General features: G+C 44.2%; 1 protein-coding gene and 1 long non-coding RNA gene across 2 annotated transcripts in view; both read left to right on the top strand.

Annotated features, from left to right (window-relative positions):
• Positions 1–18,761, top strand: part of LOC115178319 (adhesion G protein-coupled receptor E1) — a 99,286-nt gene that overhangs the window by 31,850 nt on the left and 48,675 nt on the right. The window lies entirely within an intron of this gene.
• On the top strand, positions 4,515–12,666 carry LOC115178326 (uncharacterized). Its single transcript, XR_003872601.1, has 2 exons — positions 4,515–4,793; positions 12,598–12,666. It is a non-coding gene; the product is annotated as an uncharacterized LOC115178326 (long non-coding RNA).

Here is an 18,761-nt window from a genome sequence, read left to right as displayed (position 1 = left end):
AGTTACTTGATGTGGAATAGAGTTCCATGTGGTCATGGCTCTATGTAGTACTGTGCGCCTCCCATAGTCTGTTCTGGACTTGGGGACTGTGAAGAGACCTCTGGTGGCATGTCTTGTGGGGTATTCATGGGTGTACGAGCTTTGTGCCAGTAGTTCAAACAGACGGCTCGGTGCTTTCAACATGTCCATTCGTCTCATAAATACAAGTATTGAGGAAGTCAATCTCTCCTCCACGTTGAGCCAAGAAGGTTTGACACACATATTATTAGTGTTAGCTCTCTGTGTACATCAAATGGACTTTCCTTGCCACCCATTTTGAAAGTAACTGCAGCTCTTTGTTAAGTGTTGCAGTCATTTCAGTCACTGTAGTAGCTAACATATATAGTGTTGAGTCATCCTCATGCAAAGACACACTGGCTTTTCTCAAATGTCAACTGGTCAGCCTCCGACCACAAGGCACTACAGAGGGGAGTGCGTACGGCCCAGTACATCACTGGGACCAAGCTTACTGCCATCTAGGACCTCTATACCAGGTGGTGTCAGAGGAAGGCCCTAAAATTTGTCAAAGATTCCAGCCACCCTAGTCATAGACTGTTCTCTCTGCTACGGTACCAGAGCACCAAGTCTAGGTCCAAGAGGCTTCTAAACAGCTTCTACTCCCAAGCCGTAAGACTCCTGAACATCTAATCAAATGGCTACCCAGACTATTTGCACTGCCCCCCCCTCTTTTACACTGCTACTACTCTCTGTTATTATCTATGCATAGTCACTTTAATAACTCTACCTCCCTCAATTACCTCGCCTAACCGGTGCCCCCACACATTGGCTCTGTACCGGTAGCCTCTGTATATAGCCTCGCTATTGTTATTTTACTGCTGCTCTTTAATTATTTATTACTTTTATTTCTTATTCATATTTTTTTAGGGATTTTTTATAAAAAATGTTTTAACAGCATTGTTGGTTAGGTCTTGTAAGTAAGCATTTCACTGTAAGGTCTACCTGTTGTATTGTGTGACAAATAACATTTGATTTGATGTCATTAGTAAACATTTTAAAAAGTAAGGGGCCTAGAATTCCTGATTCTACCTGGATTATGTTCTAGAGGCTTCCATTAAAGAACACCCTCTGTGTTCTGTTAGACAGGTAACTCTTTATCCACAATATAGCAGGGGGTGTAAAGCAATAACACATATGTTTTTCCAACAGCAGACTATGATCGATGATGTCAAAAGCCACACTGAAGTCTAACAAAACAGCCCCTACAATCTTTCTATCATCAATTTCTCTCAGCCAATCAGTAATTTGTGTAAGTGCTGTGCTTATTGAATGTTCTTCCCTGTAAGCGTGCTGAAAGTCTGTTGTCAATTTGTTTCCTGTATAATAGAATTGTATCTGGTCAAACACCATTTTTTCCAAAAGTTTACAAAGGGTTGGTAACAGGCTGATTGGTCGGCCTTTTGAAGAGTGCTTTACTATTCTTAAGTAGCGGAATGACTTTTTCTTCCCTCCAGGCCTGAGGGCACACACTTTCTAGTAGGCTTAAATGTATTACAATAAATGACTATAAATGTTGTAAATTCTTATGGAATGGAAGGCTGGTAATGCTTATACATTCTTCTAAATGTTTAGAAATGTTTACAATATAGTTGTTAAGAGTTTATAAATCGTTAAAAGGTTTTTACGTTGATAGTTATTATCAAGTGTTACCATGGTCACCTCTATGTATAGGTTTTTTAGAAATCCCAGTGGGAAGATTTCCAGAATCAGAAGGGAATAAACAGGAAATCCAGATTCTCCAACAGGGATTGTCACACATGGCTGCATCTTAAAACTCTTGGTTAGTTTATTACTGGCCAACAAAATGTAGTGTAGAGGGTGGGGGGGGTGGGGGTGGGGGTGGGTTGGGGGGGGGGGCCTTGACCTGGATTTAAACATGGTTACAGCAACTGTTATTCTAAAACATTAGCTGTTTCGCGAAGAGATCCGAACAGCTTGACGAGGTTGCTAGGTGTTGGGTTAAAGTTGTTTCAATAGTTGTATAGGTTTTAGAATAAAGTAGTAGCAATGTACTGTACAGTTCTGCCATTGTAGAGGTCGTTAGGCACAGATCTAGGATCAGAACACAGTAAATTACTGTACAGTTCAGCCATGTAAGTGGTCCTTAGGCACAGATCTAGGATCAGAATACAGTGAATAACTGTACATTTCAGTCATTGTAGAGGTTGTCCTTAGGCACAGATCTAGGATCAGCTTAGCCAAACCAAAACCTTAATTAAAGGGGCCATCCAGGATTTTAGTCATTTAGCAGACGCTCTTATCCAGAGCGACTTACAGTTTTTTTTTTTTTTTTTTTTTTTTGTACCGGCCCCCCGTGGGAATCGAACCCACAACTCTGGTGTTGCACACACCATGCTGGCGTTGCAAACACCATGCTCTACCAATTGAGCCACAGGAAAGGTGTTTTTACTTTTAAATTTGTGATTTATAGCCCTTGGTTCTTGAAGAATATAACTTATAACTGCCTTGTGAGCAGGTCAACTGTCGTTCCCCATCAGAGCCCCAACTATAAGCTTGTTTTACTCCATTGATTGTACACGATGTATAGGTTTTAAACATGGTTAAAACTGTCATGTTGATCTCATGGATGGTCAGTCCTTGCATCCAGAGCTCCGTCTGTGATTTTGAGAGGGGTTAAATTCCTTCAGTACCATCCCTCAGCTGTTAACCACAACAAGTGGTGGGATGACCGGTTTGTTGCTTTTTGGATCCCAGACTGCCCCTTTAAGGTTCCACCCTAGAACTTGTTCTTAGAATAACCATGGAGATAAAGTTGAGTCTTAAAACAATCTAAACAAAGTCTACATTCAATATTGTATGCTTTTTTATACAGTAGATCCCTGTATTGGCAGCAACATGTAGATCAGTAGAATAGTAACAATCCACATGGTTTTGTTGATAGGTTCCCTCTTGTTGGAACACTTTACACTGTGACATCAGAAAGAATACATTCTGGTCCATTAACCTCTCCGGGCTAGGGGGCAGTATTGAGAATTTTGGAAAAAATATGTTCCCATTTTTAACTGCCTCCTACACCAACTCAGAAGCTAGAATATGCATATTATTGTTCAGGTTTGGATAGAAAACACTCTGCATTTTCTAAAACTGTTTGAATGGTGTCTGTGAGTATAACAGAACTCCTATGGCAGGCAAAAACCTGACAAGGTTTCAAGCAGGAAGTACCCTGTCTGACAAGGAGTCGTGCTTCTTGCATCTTTTTATTGAAAAGTAAGGATCTTAGCTGTAACGTGACAATTCCCAGGGCTCCAATAGGCTCTCAGAGCCCGGGAAATAACTGAAGGTTTACGAGGGAGCCTCAGGCTGAAACATATTATCACCTTTTGTAAGTGGCTGCTCAGAGGACCTTTGAATGAGGCGCGTGCACGATTCGCTCCTGAGGAGAAATTTTATTCGGCTGTTTAGGCTCAATGCATATTCCCGGTCGGAATATTATCACTTATCTACGAGATAAATGGCATAAAAATTGGTTTTAAACAGCGGTTGACATGCTTCGAAGTACGGTAATGGAATATTTAGACATTTTTGACACGCCAATGCGCCATGCGAGACACCGTGATGAAGCATTCTAATAGTGTCTAGAACTCACGAACAAAATGTCGCTGTTTGGATATAACGATGGATTATTTGGGACCAAACCAACATTTGTTATTGAAGTAGAAGTCCTGGCAGTGTATTCTGACGAAGAACAAGCAAGGTAAGAACATTTTTCTTATAGGAAATGTGATTTTGGTGGAGGCTGACCTGGGTGGGTATCTAAATAGCTAGCCCTGTGATGCCGGGCTATGTACTTAGATTATTGCAAAATGTGCTTCATCCGAAAAGCTATTTTAAAATCGGACATATCGAGTGCATAGAGGAGTAATGTATCTATAATTCTTAAAATAATTGTTATGCTTTTTGTGAACGTTTATCGTGAGTAATTTAGCAAACTGTTAGTAAATTCCCCGGAAGTTTGCGGGGGTTATGCTTTTTCTGAACGTCACATGCTAATGTAAAAAGCTGTTTTTTGATATAAATATGAACTTGATTGAACAGACATGCATGTATTGTATAACACAATGTCCTAGGTGTGTCATCTGATGAAGATCATAAAAGGTTAGTGCTGCATTTAGCTGTGGTTTGGGTTTATGTGACATGATATGCTAGCTTGAAAAATGGGTGTCTGATTTTTTCTGGCTGGGCACTCTGCTGACATAATCTAATGTTTTGCTTTCGTTGTAAAGCCTTTTTGAAATCGGACAGTGGGGTTAGATTAACGAGATTCTTGTCTTTAAATAGCTGTAAAATAGTCATATGTTTGAGAAATTGAAGTAATAGTATTTCTAACGATTCAAAAATCGCGCCACTGGATTTCAGTGGCTGTTACGTAGGTGGGACGAGTTCGTCCCACATACCCTAGAGAGGATAACAGGCTTAGTATTACCAGTAGGCCTATATCCCATTGCTATCACTAATTGATATATTGGATGTGTCCCAAATGGCACCCTATTCCCTATAGTGAACATCTTTTGACTAATGGTGCTCTATATAGGGAATATGGTGTCATTTGGGATGTACACATTGTCTTAAAAGAGCCTAAGCTTAAAGTGCTTATCTGGTTGAATAACTATCTCTCTCGCTCTCTCTCTTTCCCTCTCCCCTTCCTCTCTCTCTCTCAACACTATGTTCCACTGGGTGTCACGACATTTGAAAGGAGAGGACCAAGGTGCAGCGTGGTGAGCGTACATATTCTTTTTATTAGAAAAGACGCCGAACAAAACAATAAACACTACCCAACAAACCGTGAAGCTAAAGGCTATGTGCCATAAACAAAGACAACTTCCCACAACACAAGGAGGGAAAAAGGGCTACCTAAGTATGGTTCCCAATCAGAGACAACGATAGACAGCTGTCCCTGATTGAGAACCATACCTGGTCAAAACAATGAAGATATAGAACATAGAAAAAGAAACATAGAATGCCCACCCTAGTCACACCCTGGCCTACCCAAAAAAACCTCTATGGCCAGGGTGTGACAGTACCCCCCCCCCCCAAAGGTGCGGACTCTGGCCGCAAAACCTGAACCTATAGGGGAGGGTCTGGGTGGGCTTCTCTCCATGGTGGCGGCTCCGGTGAGGGACCCTCGGCGCCGACCCAGGACTGGGCACCGACTCTGGCAGCTCGGACTGGAGGACGACTCTGGCGGCTCCGGACTGGAGGGTGACTCTGGCGGCTCCGGACTGGAGGGCGACTCTGGCGACTCCGGGCTGGAGGGCGACTCTGGCGGCTCCGGACTGGAGGGCGACTCTGGCGGCTCCGGACTGGAGGGCGACTCTGGCGGCTCCGGACTGGAGGGCGACTCTGGCGGCTCCGGACTGGAGGGCGACTCTGGCGGCTCCGGACTGGAGGGCGACTCTGGCGGCTCCGGACTAGAGGGCTACTCTGGCGACTCCGGACTGGAGGGCGACTCTGGCGGCTCCGGGCTGGAGGGCGACTCTGGCGGCTCCGGACTGGAGGGCGACTCTGGCGGCTCCGGGCTGGAGGGCGACTCTGGCGGCTCCGGACTGGAGGGCGACTCTGGCGGCTCTAGACTGTAGGCCATCTCTGTCGGCTCCAGAATGTAAACTGTCGCCGGAAGCTCTGGACAGGGGGACTGTCGCCGGAAGCTCTGGACAGGGGGACTGTCGCCGGAAGCTCTGGACGGGGAATGCGCACTGGAGGCCTGACGCGTGGGGCTGGCTTTGGAGGAGCCAGACTAGTAACACGCACCACAGGGTTAGTACGAGGAGCAGGAACAGGACGTACTGGACTGGGCAGGCACACTGGAGGCCTGATGCGTGGGACTGGCTTTGGAGGTGCCAGACTAGTAACACGAACCAGAGGGCTAGTGCGAGGAGCAGGAACAGAACTCACCAGGCTGGGGAGACATGCAGGAGGCCTGGCTCTGGGAGCAGGCACGGAACTCCCCAGGCTGGGGAGACCTACTGGAGGCCTGGTCCGTGGAGGCGGCACAGGATAGACCAGGCTGTTGGGGAGCACTGGAGATCTGGTGCGTAGGCTTGACACCACTCCTCCAGGCTCAATGTCCACTTTCACCCGGCACGGTTGGAGCGCAGGCATAGGACGAACTGAGCCCTCCCTGCGCCCCGGAGACACAGTACGCAGAGCCAGCGCAGGATACCCTGGGCCGAAACGTCGCACTGGAGACCAGATGCGCTGAGCTGGCACAATCCGCCCTGGCTGGATGCCCACTCTCGCATGGCACTTGCGGGGGGCTGGCATATAGCGCTCCGGGCTATGAGCGCGTACTGGTGACATCGTGCGCTTCACCGCATAACACGGTGTCTGACCAGTACCACGCTGCTTCCGGTAAGCACGGGGAGTTAGTTCAGGTCTATCGCCTGACTCCGCCAAATCTCCCCGTGTGCCCCGCCCCAAATTTTTTGGGGGGCTGCCTCTCGGGCTTCCTTGCCAGCCGTGTTCCCGCATAACGTTGACTCTCCTCTCCTGCTGCCTCCGCTCTCCTGGCTGCCTCCACCTGTTCCCATGGAAGGCGATCCCTTCCAGCCAGGATCTCCTCCCATGTGTAGGATCCCTTGCCGTCCAGGATATCCTCCCATGTCCAGGAGTCCTTTTTACCACGCTGCTTGGTCCGTTGGTGGTGGGAAGTTCTGTCACGACGGTTGAAAGGAGAGGACCAAGGTGCAACGTGGTGAACGTACATATTATTTTTATTAGAAAAGACACTGAGCAAAACAATAAACACTACCCAACAAACCGTGAAGCTAAAGGCTATGTGCCATAAACAAAGTCAACTTCCCACAACACAAGGAGGGAAAAAGGGCTACCTAAGTATGGTTCCGATATCAGAGACAACGATAGACAGCTGTCCCTGATTGAGAACCATACCCGGCCAAAACAATGAAAATAAAGAACATAGAAAAAGGAACATAGAATGCCCACCCTAGTCACACCCTGGCCTACCCAAAATAGAGAATAAAAAACCTCTCTATGGCCAGGGCGTGACACTGGGCTTGTTTTCAGAAGCTATTCAGAGAAGTCTGAGAGAGAGAGAGACAGAGAGGGAGAGAGAGAGAGAGAACTGAGCAGTGAATGAGTAAACCTAATTTCCATGTCAAGAATAAGAGAGGGAACTAGATAGAGACAAGTGGTATGTGAAGAGAATAATACACACTAATCAGAAGATGTGGAGAGAAAGAGAGAGAAGGAGAGATGATGAGAGAAAGAGAGGGGGAAGGAGAGATGATGAGAGAAAGAGAGGGGGAAGGAGAGATGATGAGAGAAAGAGAGGGGGGAGGGAGAGATGATGAGAGAAAGAGAGGGGGAAGGAGAGATGATGAGAGAAAGAGAGGGGGAAGGAGAGATGATGAGAGAAAGAGAGGGGGAAGGAGAGATGATGAGAGAAAGAGAGGGGGAAGGAGAGATGATGAGAGAAAGAGGGGGAAGGAGAGATGATGAGAGAAAGAGAGGGGGAAGGAGAGATGATGAGAGAAAGAGGGGGAAGGAGAGATGATGAGAGATGATGAGAGAGAGACGGGGAAGGAGAGATGATGAGAGAAAGAGAGAGTGAAGGAGAGATGAGAGAAAGAGGGGGAAGGAGAGATGATGAGAGAAAGAGAGGGGGAAGGAGAGATGATGAGAGAAAGAGAGGGGGAAGGAGAGATGATGAGAGAAAGAGAGGGGGAAGGAGAGATGATGAGAGAAAGAGAGAGTGAAGGAGAGATGATGAGAGAGAGAGAGGGGGAAGGAGAGATGATGAGAGAAAGAGAGAGTGAAGGAGAGATGATGAGAGAAAGAGAGGGGGAAGGAGAGATGATGAGAGAAAGAGAGGGGGAAGGAGAGATGATGAGAGAAAGAGAGGGGGAAGGAGAGATGATGAGAGAAAGAGAGGGGGAAGGAGAGATGATGAGAGAAAGAGAGGGGGAAGGAGAAATGATGAGAGAAAGAGGGGGAAGGAGAGATGATGAGAGAAAGAGAGAGTGAAGGAGAGATGATGAGAGAGAGAGGGGGAAGGAGAGATGATGAGAGAAAGAGAGGGGGAAGGAGAGATGATGAGAGAAAGAGAGAGTGAAGGAGAGATGATGAGAGAGAGAGAGGGGGAAGGAGAGATGATGAGAGAAAGAGAGGGGGAAGGAGAGATGATGAGAGAAAAGGAAGAAGAAAGAGAGAAAGGGGTGAAAAAGAAAGAGAGGGAGAGGAAGGAAAGAGAGAGAGATAAGGCGAAAAACAGAGAGAGGGGGGAGGAGAGAAGAAGAGGTGAAACAGAAAAAGAGAACAAGGAGAGAGAGATAAGGGTGAAACAGAGAGAAAAGGGGAAGAGTGTGAAACTAGAGAGGAGACGTTCTCTAACAGAAAGACGGTGAGGAGAGGAGAGCAAAATAGTTGTTTTCTAACTCCATGTGGCTCACACTGAGAGTTGTCTCGCCAAAAGAGAGGGAATATTTTATTTATTTTTCTTCTGTTCATGTTATCACCATGGACCATACAGAATAAAAACCCGGGCTTATGACTGCCCATACCATAACCCCACCGCCACCATGGGGTACTGTGTTCACAATGTTGACATCAAACATCATCAAATTCTATAAAACTATGTTGGAGGCTTATAGTAGAGAAATTAACATGAAATTATCTGGAAATAGCTCTGGTGGACATTCCTAAAGTCAGCATGCCAATTACACACTCCCTCAAAACTTGAGAAATCTGTGGCATTGTGTTGTGTGACAAAACTGCACCTTTTAGAGTGGCCTTTTATTGTCCCCAGCACAAGGTGCACCTGTGTAATGATCATGCTGTTTTAATCAGCTTCTTCATATGCCACACCTGTCAGGTAGATAGATAATTATGGCAAAGGAGAAACGCTCACTAACAGGGATGTAAACAAATTTGTGCACAAAATTTGAGAGACAAAATCTGTTTGTCCGTATGGAAAATTTCTTGGATATTTTATTTTATTTCATGAAACATGGGATCAAATCAAATGTATTTATATAGCCCTTCGTACATCAGCTGATATCTCAAAGTGCTGTACAGAAACCCAGCCTAAAACCCCAAACAGCAAGCAATGCATGTGAAAGAAGCACGGTGGCTAGGAAAAACTCCCTAGGAAAAACTCCCTAGAAAGGTCAAAAACCTAGGAAGAAACCTAGAGAGGAACCAGGCTACGAGGGGTGGCCAGTCCTCTTCTGGCTGTGCCGGGTGGATATTATAACAGAACATGGTCAAGATGTTAAAATGTTCATAAATGACCAGCATGGTCAAATAATAATAATCATAGTAGTTGTCGAGGGTGCAACAAGCACGTCCGGTGAACAGGTCAGGGTTCCATAGCCGCAGGCAGAACAGTTGAAACTGGAGCAGCAGCACGGCTAGGTGGACTGGAGACAGCAAGGAGTCATCATGCCAGGTAGTCCTGAGGCATGGTCCTAGGGCTCAGGTCCTCCGAGAGAAAGAAAGAAAGAGAGAAAGAGAGAATTAGAGAGAGCATATTTAAATTCACACAGGACACCGGATAAGACAAGAGAAATACTCCAGATGTAACAGACTGACCCTAGCCCCCCGACACATAAACTACTGCAGCATAAATACTGGAGGCTGAGACAGGAGGGATCAGAAGACACTGTGGCCCCATCCGATGATACCCCCGGACAGGGCCAAACAGTCAGGATATAACCCCACCCACTTTGCCAAAGCACAGCCCCCACACCACTAGAGGGATGTCTCCAACCACCAACTTACCGTCCTAAGACAAGGCCGAGTATAGCCCACAAAGAATTTGATTTTGATTTGATTTGATTTAGTGTAGAGGTCGACCGATTATGATTTTTCACCGCCGATACCGATTATTAGAGGACCCAAAAAAAGAAAGCTAACGTTTAAGTGCCTTGCTCAGAACATGGGAACATATGAAAGCTGGTGGTTCCTTTCAACATGAGTCTTCAATATTCCCAGGTAAGAAGTTTTAGGTTGTAGTTATTATAGGAATTATAGGACTATTTCTCTCTATACGATTTGTATTTCATATACCTTTGACTATTGGATGTTCTTATAGGTTCTTATAGGCACTTTAGTATTGCCAGTGTAACAGTATAGCTTCCGTCCCTCTCCTCGCTCCTACCTGGGCTCGAACCAGGAACACATCGACAACAGCCACCCTTGAAACAGCGTTACCCATGTAGAGGAAGGGGAACAACTACTCCAAGTCTCAGAGCGAGTGACGTTTGAAACGCTATTAGCGCGCACCCGCTAACTAGCTAGCCATTTCACATCGGTTACACCGGCCTTTGGGAGTTGATAGGCTTGAAGTCATAAACAGCGCAATGCATTGCGAAGAGCTGCTGGCAAAACGCACGAACGTGCTGTTTGAATGAATGCTTACGAGCCTGCTGGTGCCTACCACCACTCAGTCAGACTGCTCTATCAAATCATAGACTTAATTATAATATAATAAACACAAAATGCAAATCAATTTATAACATTTTTGACATGCGTTTTTCTGGATTTTTTTGTTGTTATTCTGTCTCTCACTGTTCAAATAAACCTACCATTAAAATGATAGACTGATCATTCCTTTGTCAGTGGGCAAAAGTACAAAATCAGCAAGGGATCAAATACTTTTTTCCCTCACTGTACGTTCAGGGTATGTTCTGTTATTTATTGCTGTCAGAATGTCTCTGTTTCCAGGAAGCAACACAGTAACAGGACTGACACTATTTGGTTATCTGGAGAGCCCTTGAATGAGTCAGAGCTGGGTTCAAATACTACTCGATATATATTGCAAACAGTTAATCTGGGCTTCATTGAGTTTGCCTACCGTAATTGAACCAATATAATAATGTGTACAGTACAAACTGCCCATACAGCACTTCAGACAGGCTAGAAATGAAAGTATCTGAAATGTTTTAAATAGTATTTGAACCCAGGTCTGATACGAGGACAGATTTCTCTACTTCTTAGCCTTGACTGAGTGAGCATAGCCTTGCTATTGAGAAAGACGGCCGAAAGCAGACCTGGCTCTCAAGAGAATACAGGATATGTGCACACTGCCACAAAATAAGGTGGAAACTGAGCTGCACTTCCTAACCTCCTGCCAAATGTATGACCATATTAGAGACACATATTTCCCTCAGATTACACAGACCCACAAAGAATTTGAAAACAAATCCAATTTTCATAAACTCCCATATATACCGCAGTGTGCAATCACAGCAGCAAGATTTGTGACCTGTTGCCAAAAGAAAATGCAACCAGTGAAGAACAAACACCATTGTAAATACAACCTATATACATGTTGATTTATTTTCCCTTTTGTACTTCAACTATTTGCACATCATTACAACACTGTATATTACCATAATATGACAGAGGGGAGAGGGAGAGAGAGAGAGATCAAGCGGGGAGGGGTGGAGACGGGGAGAGAGAGAAATCAAGCGGGGAGGGGTGGGAGAGGGGGAGAGGGGGGGAGAGAGGGGGGGAGAGGGGGGAGAGGGAGAGGGGGAGAGGGGGAGAGGGAGAGGGGAGAGCTACTGACAAAATCATGAGATGAAATATACAGAGAAGGAGTTAAAGGGAATGCCTACACTCTTAGAAAACATGCTTCCAAAAGGGTTCTTTGGCTGTCCCCATAAAGTGTTTTTACTTTTTGGTTCAGTGTAGAACTCTTTTGGTTTCCATGTAGAACCCTCTGTGTGTGTGTGTGTGTGTTGAAATGAAAAGCTGAAATGTATTGAGGCAATAAGTAATCAACCCCTTTGTTATGTCAAGCCTAAATATGTTCAGGACTAAGAATGTGCTTAACAAGTCACACAATAATTTGCATGGACTCACTCTGTGTTCAGTGATATATATACTATATCATGATGATGGGGCTGGTGACATGCAAAACATAATGAAACAAATACCAAAAGAGAGTTTTTTTGTGATATTTCCCTTTACGTTTAGTAACCTAGCTCTCTGGTTACTAAACGTAACGTATCTCTGTCTTCTGTACTATACTTCAGTTTAGTAACCTAGCTTTAATATCTCTGTCTTCTCTACTATACTTCAGTTTAGTAACCTAGCTTTAATATCTCTGTCTTCTCTACTATACTTCAGTTTAGTAACCTAGCTTTAATATCTCTGTCTTCTCTACTATACTTCAGTTTAGTAACCTAGCTTTAATATCTCTGTCTTCTCTCCTATACTTCAGTAACTAGTAACCTAGTACTAGTAACCTAGCTAAAGTTGCAATGTGGAGAACAAGTATTTTACTTGTGATTATCCCCATGGGCTTATAATGCACTAGCCTGTGGAATAGAGTGCCATTTGGGATGAACAAATTGTAAAAAAAAAAATAATAATAATAATTGCATCCCAACGAGGTCCAGAGTGCTGTGGTGTAGACAGGGATGGAAATGAAGCTAAACCGAGGCTAGTACTTTTCAGACCGGGCTAGTAGGAAACATGTTGAATAACTCTCTCTCTCTCTCGCTCTCTCTCCCCCTCTCCCTCCCCTTCTTTCTCCTCACACTCTTCTCACAGGTCTTCATTTCAGTCTACTGGGAAACCTAGAGGCCAGGGATTGCGGCCTGGGCTTCATAGCCAAAACAAGAAAACAATGTGATGTTACAGATGAGTGTAAAGAGTGGGACAGTACCCCACCCTGTGGAAGTAATACCACGTGTTACAACACACAGGGGAGCTTCTACTGTCAGTGTCTTCCTGGGTTCGTATCCACAACGACTGTCAACTTCACCTTTTCTGGACAGTGTACTGGTGAGTATTTGTGTGTGTGAATGTTACATGTCGAGGGAATGAAACATTAATTGTTCAGAGTCCTCTTATCTGTGCAGTACTGAGAGTTTATAGAGAATGTTAATAATCATCACCTTTGTGGGAGGCGGGGTGAATAATGATATTATTCTATGTGTAGGTGAGGAGGGGGGTGATAATGATATTAATCTATGTGTAGATGGGGAGGGGGGTGGATAATGATATTATTCTATGTGTAGGTGAGGAGGGGGGGTTATAATGATATTATTCTATGTGTAGATGGGGAGGGGGGTGGATAATGATATTATTCTATGTGTAGGTGGAGAGGGGGGTGATAATGATATTATTCAATGTGTAGGTGGGGGAGGGGGGTGATAATGATAATATTCTATGTGTAGGTGGGGAGGGAGGTGGATAATGATATTATTCTATGTGTAAGTGGGGAGGGGGTGGATAATGATATTATTCTATGTGTAGGTGGGGAGGGGGTGGAAAATGATATTATTCTATTTGTTGGTGGGGAGGGGGGTGATAATGATATGATTCTATGTGTAGGTGGGGGTGCCAATGATATTATTCTATGTGTAGGTGGGGAGGAGGGTGATAAAGATATTATTCTGTGTGTAGGTGGAGAGGGGGGGTGATAATGATATGATTCTATGTGTAGGTGGGGGTGCCAATGATATTATTCTATGTGTAGGTGGGGAGGGGGGTGATAATGATATTTTTATATGTGTAGGTGGGGAGGGGGGTGATAATTATATTATTCTATGTGTAGGTGGGGAGGGGGGTGGATAATGATGTTATTCTATGTGTAGGTGGGGAGGGGGTGGATAATGACATTATTCTATTTCTTGGTGGGGAGGGGGGTGATAATTATATGATTCTATGTGTAGGTGGGGGTGCCAGTGATATTATTCTATGTGTAGGTGGGGAGGAGGGTGATAAAGATATTATTCTGTGTGAAGGTGGAGAGGGGGGTGATAATGATATGATTCTATGTGTAAGTAGGGGTGGGGGTGACAATTATATTATTCCATGTGTAGGTGAGGAGGGGGGTGGATAATGATATTAATCTATGTGTAGGTGGGGAGGGGGGTGATAATGATATTATTCTATGTGTAGGTGGGGAGGGGCAGGATAATGATATTATTCTATGTGTAGGTGGGGAGGGGGTGGATAATAATATTATTCTATGTGTACGTTGGGAGGGGGTGGATAATGATATTATTCAATGTGAAGGTGGGGAGGGGGGTGGATAATGATATTATTCTATTTGTAGGTGGGGAGGGGGGGTGATAATGATATTATTCTATGTGTAGGTGGGGAGGGGGGTGGATAATGATATTATTCTGTGTGTCGGTGGGGGAGGGGGGTTGATAATGATATTATTCTATGTGTAGGTGGGGAGGGGGTGATAATGATATTATTATATGTGTAGGTGGGGAGGGGGGTGGTTAATAATATTATTCTATGTGTAGGTGGGGAGGGGGTGGATAGTGATATTATTCTATTTGTTGGTGGGGAGGGGGGTGATAATGATATTATTCTATGTGTAGGTGGGGAGGGGGGTGATAATGATATTATTATATTTGTTGGTGGGGAGAGAGTGATAATGATAATAATCTACGTGTAGGTTGGGAGAGGGGTGATAATGATATTATTCTATGTGTATGAGGGGAGGGGGGGTGATAGTTATATTATTCTCTGTGTAGTTGGGGAGGGGGGTGGATAATGATATTATTCTATGTGTAGGTGGGGAGGGGGGTAGATAATGATATTATTCTCTGTGTAGTTGCGGAGGGGGTGATAATGATATTATTCAATGTGTAGGTGGGGAGGGGGGTGATAAAGATATTATTCTGTGTGTCGGTGGGGAGAGAGGTGATAATGATATTATTCTATGTGTAGGTGGGGAGGGGGGTGGTTAATAATATTATTCTATGTGTAGGTGGGGAATGGGTGGATAGTGATATTATTCTATGTGTAGGTGGGGAGGGGGGTGGATAATAATATTATTCTATGTGTACGTTGGGAGGGGGTGGATAATGATATTATTCAATGTGTAGGTGGTGAGGGGGGTGATAATGATATTATTCTATGTGTAGATGGGGAGGGTGGTGGATAATGATATTATTCTATGTGTATGTGGGGAGGGGGGTGATAAAGATATTATTCTGTGTGTCGGTGGGGAGGGGGGGTTGATAATGATATTATTCTATGTGTAGGTGGGGAGGGGGGTGATAATGATATTATTCTATTCGTTGGTTGGGAGGGGGTGATAATGATATTATTCTATTCATTGGTGGGGAGGGGGGTGACAATTATATTATTCTATGTGTAGGTGGGGAGGGGGGCGGATAATGATATTATTCTATGTGTAGGTGGGGAGAGGGTGGGTAATGATATTATTCTCTGTGTAGTTGGGGAGGGGGGGTGGATAATGATTTTATTCTATGTGTAGGTGGGGAGGGGCGTGGATAATGATATTATTCTCTGTGTAGTTGGCGAGGGGGGTGATAATGATATTATTCAATGTGTATGTGGGGAGGGGTGGTGATAATGATATTATTCTATGTGTAGATTGGGAGGGGGGTGGATAATGATCTTATTCTATGTGTAGGTGGGGAGGGGGGTGATAAAGATATTATTCTGTGTGTCGGTGGGGAGAGGGGTGATAATGATATTATTCTGTGTGTCGGTGGGGAGAGAGGTGATAATGATATTATTCTATGTGTAGGTGGGGAGGGGGGTGGTTAATAATATTATTCTATGTGTAGGTGGGGAATGGGTGGATAGTGATATTATTCTATTTGTTTCTGGGGAGGGGGGTGATAATGATATTATTCTATGTGTAGGTGGGGAGGGGCATGATAATGACATTATTCTATTCGTTGGTGGGGAGGGGGTGATAATGATATTATTCTATGTGTAGGTTGGGGAGGGGGGTGGACAATGATATTATTCTCTGTGTAGGTGGGGAGAGGGTGGATAATGATATTATTCTATGTGTAGGTGGGAGGGGGGTGATAATGATATTATTCTACGTGTAGGTGGGGGTGACAATGATATTATTCTATGTGTAGATGGGGAGGGGGTGGATAAATATATTATTCTATGTGTAGGTGGGGAGGGGGGGTGATATTGATATTATTCTATGTGTAGGTGGGGAGGGGGATGGATAATGATATTATTCTATGTGCAGGTGCGGAGGGGGTGATAATGATATTATTCTATGTGTATGTGGGGAGGGGGGTGATAAAGATATTATTCTGTGTGTCGGTGGGGAGGGGGGTTGATAATGATATTATTCTATGTGTAGGTGGGGAGGGGGGTGATAATGATATTATTTTATTTGTTGGTGGGGAGAGAGTGATAATGATATTATTCTAGGTGTAGATTGGGAGGGGGGTGATAATGATATTATTCTATTCGTTGGTGGGGAGGTGGGTGATAGTGATATTATTTTGCTTGTTGGTGGGGAGAGGGTGATAATGATATTATTCTATTTGTAGGTAGGGAGTGGGGTGATAATGATGTTATTCTATGTGTAGGTGGGGAGGGGGGGACGTAATGATATTATTCTATGTGTAGAGTGGGGAGGGGAGGTGATATGATATGGTATTCTAACGTGTAGGTGGGGGTTGGGGTGATAATGATATTATTCTATGTGTAGGTGGGGAGGGGGTGATAATGATATTATTCTATTGTATAGGGTGGGGAGGGTGAGTGGATAATGATATTATTCTATGTGTAGGTGGGGAGGGGGTGGATAAATATATTATTCTATGTGTAGGTGGGGAGGGGGGGTGATAATTATATTATTCTATTTGTTGGTGGGGAGAGAGTGATAATGATATTATTCTACGTGTAGGTTGGGAGGGGGGTGATAATGATATTATTCTATTCGTTGGTTGGGAGGGGGTGATAATGATATTATTCTATTCATTGGTGGGGGGGGGGGTGACAATGATATTATTCTATGTGTAGGTGGGGAGGGTGGCGGATAATGATATTATTCTATGTGTAGGTGGGGAGAGGGTGGGTAATGATATTATTCTATGTGTAGGTGGGGAGGGGGGGTGATAATGATATTATTCTTTTTGTTGGTGGGGAGAGAGTGATAATGATATTATTCTACGAGAAGTTTGGGAGGGGGGTGATAATGATATCATTCTATTTGTTGGTGGGGAGGGGGTGGATAATGATAGTATTCTATGTGTAGGTGGGGAGGGGGGTGATAATGATATTATTCTATGTGTAGGTGGGGAGAGGGTGGATAATGATATTATTCCATGTGTAGGTGGGGAGGGGGGGTGGATAATGATATTATTCTGTGTTTAGGTGGGGAGGGGGGTGATAATGATATTATTCTATGTGTAGGTGGGGAGGGGGGTGATAATGATAGTATTCTACGTGTAGGTGGGGGTGACAATGATATTATTCTATGTGTAGGTGGGGAGGGGAGTGATAATGATATTATTCTATGTATAGGTGGGGAGGGGGGGTGATAATGATATTATTCTATGTGTAGGTTGGGAGGGGGTGGATAAATATATTATTCTATGTGTAGGTGGGGAGGGGGGGGTGATAATTTTATTATTCTATTTGTTGGTGGGGAGAGAGTGATAATGATATTATTCTACGTGTATTTTGGGAGGGGGTGATAATGATATTATTCTATGTGTAGGTGGGGAGAGGGTGGATAATGATATTATTCCATGTGTAGGTGGGGAGGGGGGGTGGATAATGATATTATTCTGTGTTTAGGTGGGGAGGGGGGTGATAATGATATTATTCTATGTGTAGGTGGGGAGGGGGGTGATAATGATAGTATTCTACGTGTAGGTGGGGGTGACAATGATATTATTCTATGTGTAGGTGGGGAGGGGAGTGATAATGATATTATTCTATGTATAGGTGGGGAGGGGAGTGATAATGATATTATTCTATGTGTAGGTTGGGAGGGGGTGGATAAATATATTATTCTATGTGTAGGTGGGGAGGGGGGGTGATAATTTTATTATTCTATTTGTTGGTGGGGAGAGAGTGATAATGATATTATTCTACGTGTAGTTTGGGAGGGGGTGATAATGATATTATTCTATTCGTTGGTTGGGAGGGGGTGATAATGATATTATTCTATTCATTGGTGGGGAGGGGGGTGACAATGATATTATTCTATGTGTAGGTGGGGAGGGTGGCGGATAATGATATTATTCTATGTGTAGGTGGGGAGAGGGTGGGTAATGATATTATTCTATGTGTAGGTGGGGAGGGGGGGTGATAATGATATTATTCTTTTTGTTGGTGGGGAGAGAGTGATAATGATATTATTCTACGAGAAGTTTGGGAGGGGGGTGATAATGATATCATTCTATTTGTTGGTGGGGAGGGGGTGGATAATGATAGTATTCTATGTGTAGGTGGGGAGGGGGGTGATAATGATATTATTCTATGTGTAGGTGGGGAGAGGGTGGATAATGATATTATTCCATGTGTAGGTGGGGAGGGGGGGTGGATAATGATATTATTCTGTGTTTAGGTGGGGAGGGGGGTGATAATGATATTATTCTATGTGTAGGTGGGGAGGGGGGGTGCATAATAATATTATTCTATGTGTAGGTGGGGAGGGGGTGGATAATGATATTATTCTATGTGTAGGTGGGGAGGGGGGTGATAATTATACTATTCTATGTGCAGGTGGGGAGGGGGCAGTGGGTTATAATGATATTATTATATGTGTAGATGGGGAGGGTGGTGATAATGATATTATTCTATGTGAAGGTGGGGAGGGGGGTGAGAATGATATTATTCTATGTGTAGGTGGGGAGGGGGGTGGATAATGATGTTATTCTATGTGTAGGTGGGGAGGGGGGTGATAATGATATTATTCTATGTGTAGGTGGGGAAGGGGGTGGATAATGATATTC

The sequence above is a fragment of the Salmo trutta genome, chromosome 38 (genome assembly GCF_901001165.1).
Source record: "Salmo trutta chromosome 38, fSalTru1.1, whole genome shotgun sequence".
Lineage (NCBI taxonomy): Eukaryota > Metazoa > Chordata > Actinopteri > Salmoniformes > Salmonidae > Salmo > Salmo trutta.
The sequence above is the reverse complement of the archived record's forward strand: the minus strand, read 5'-3'. Positions and strand labels throughout refer to the sequence as shown.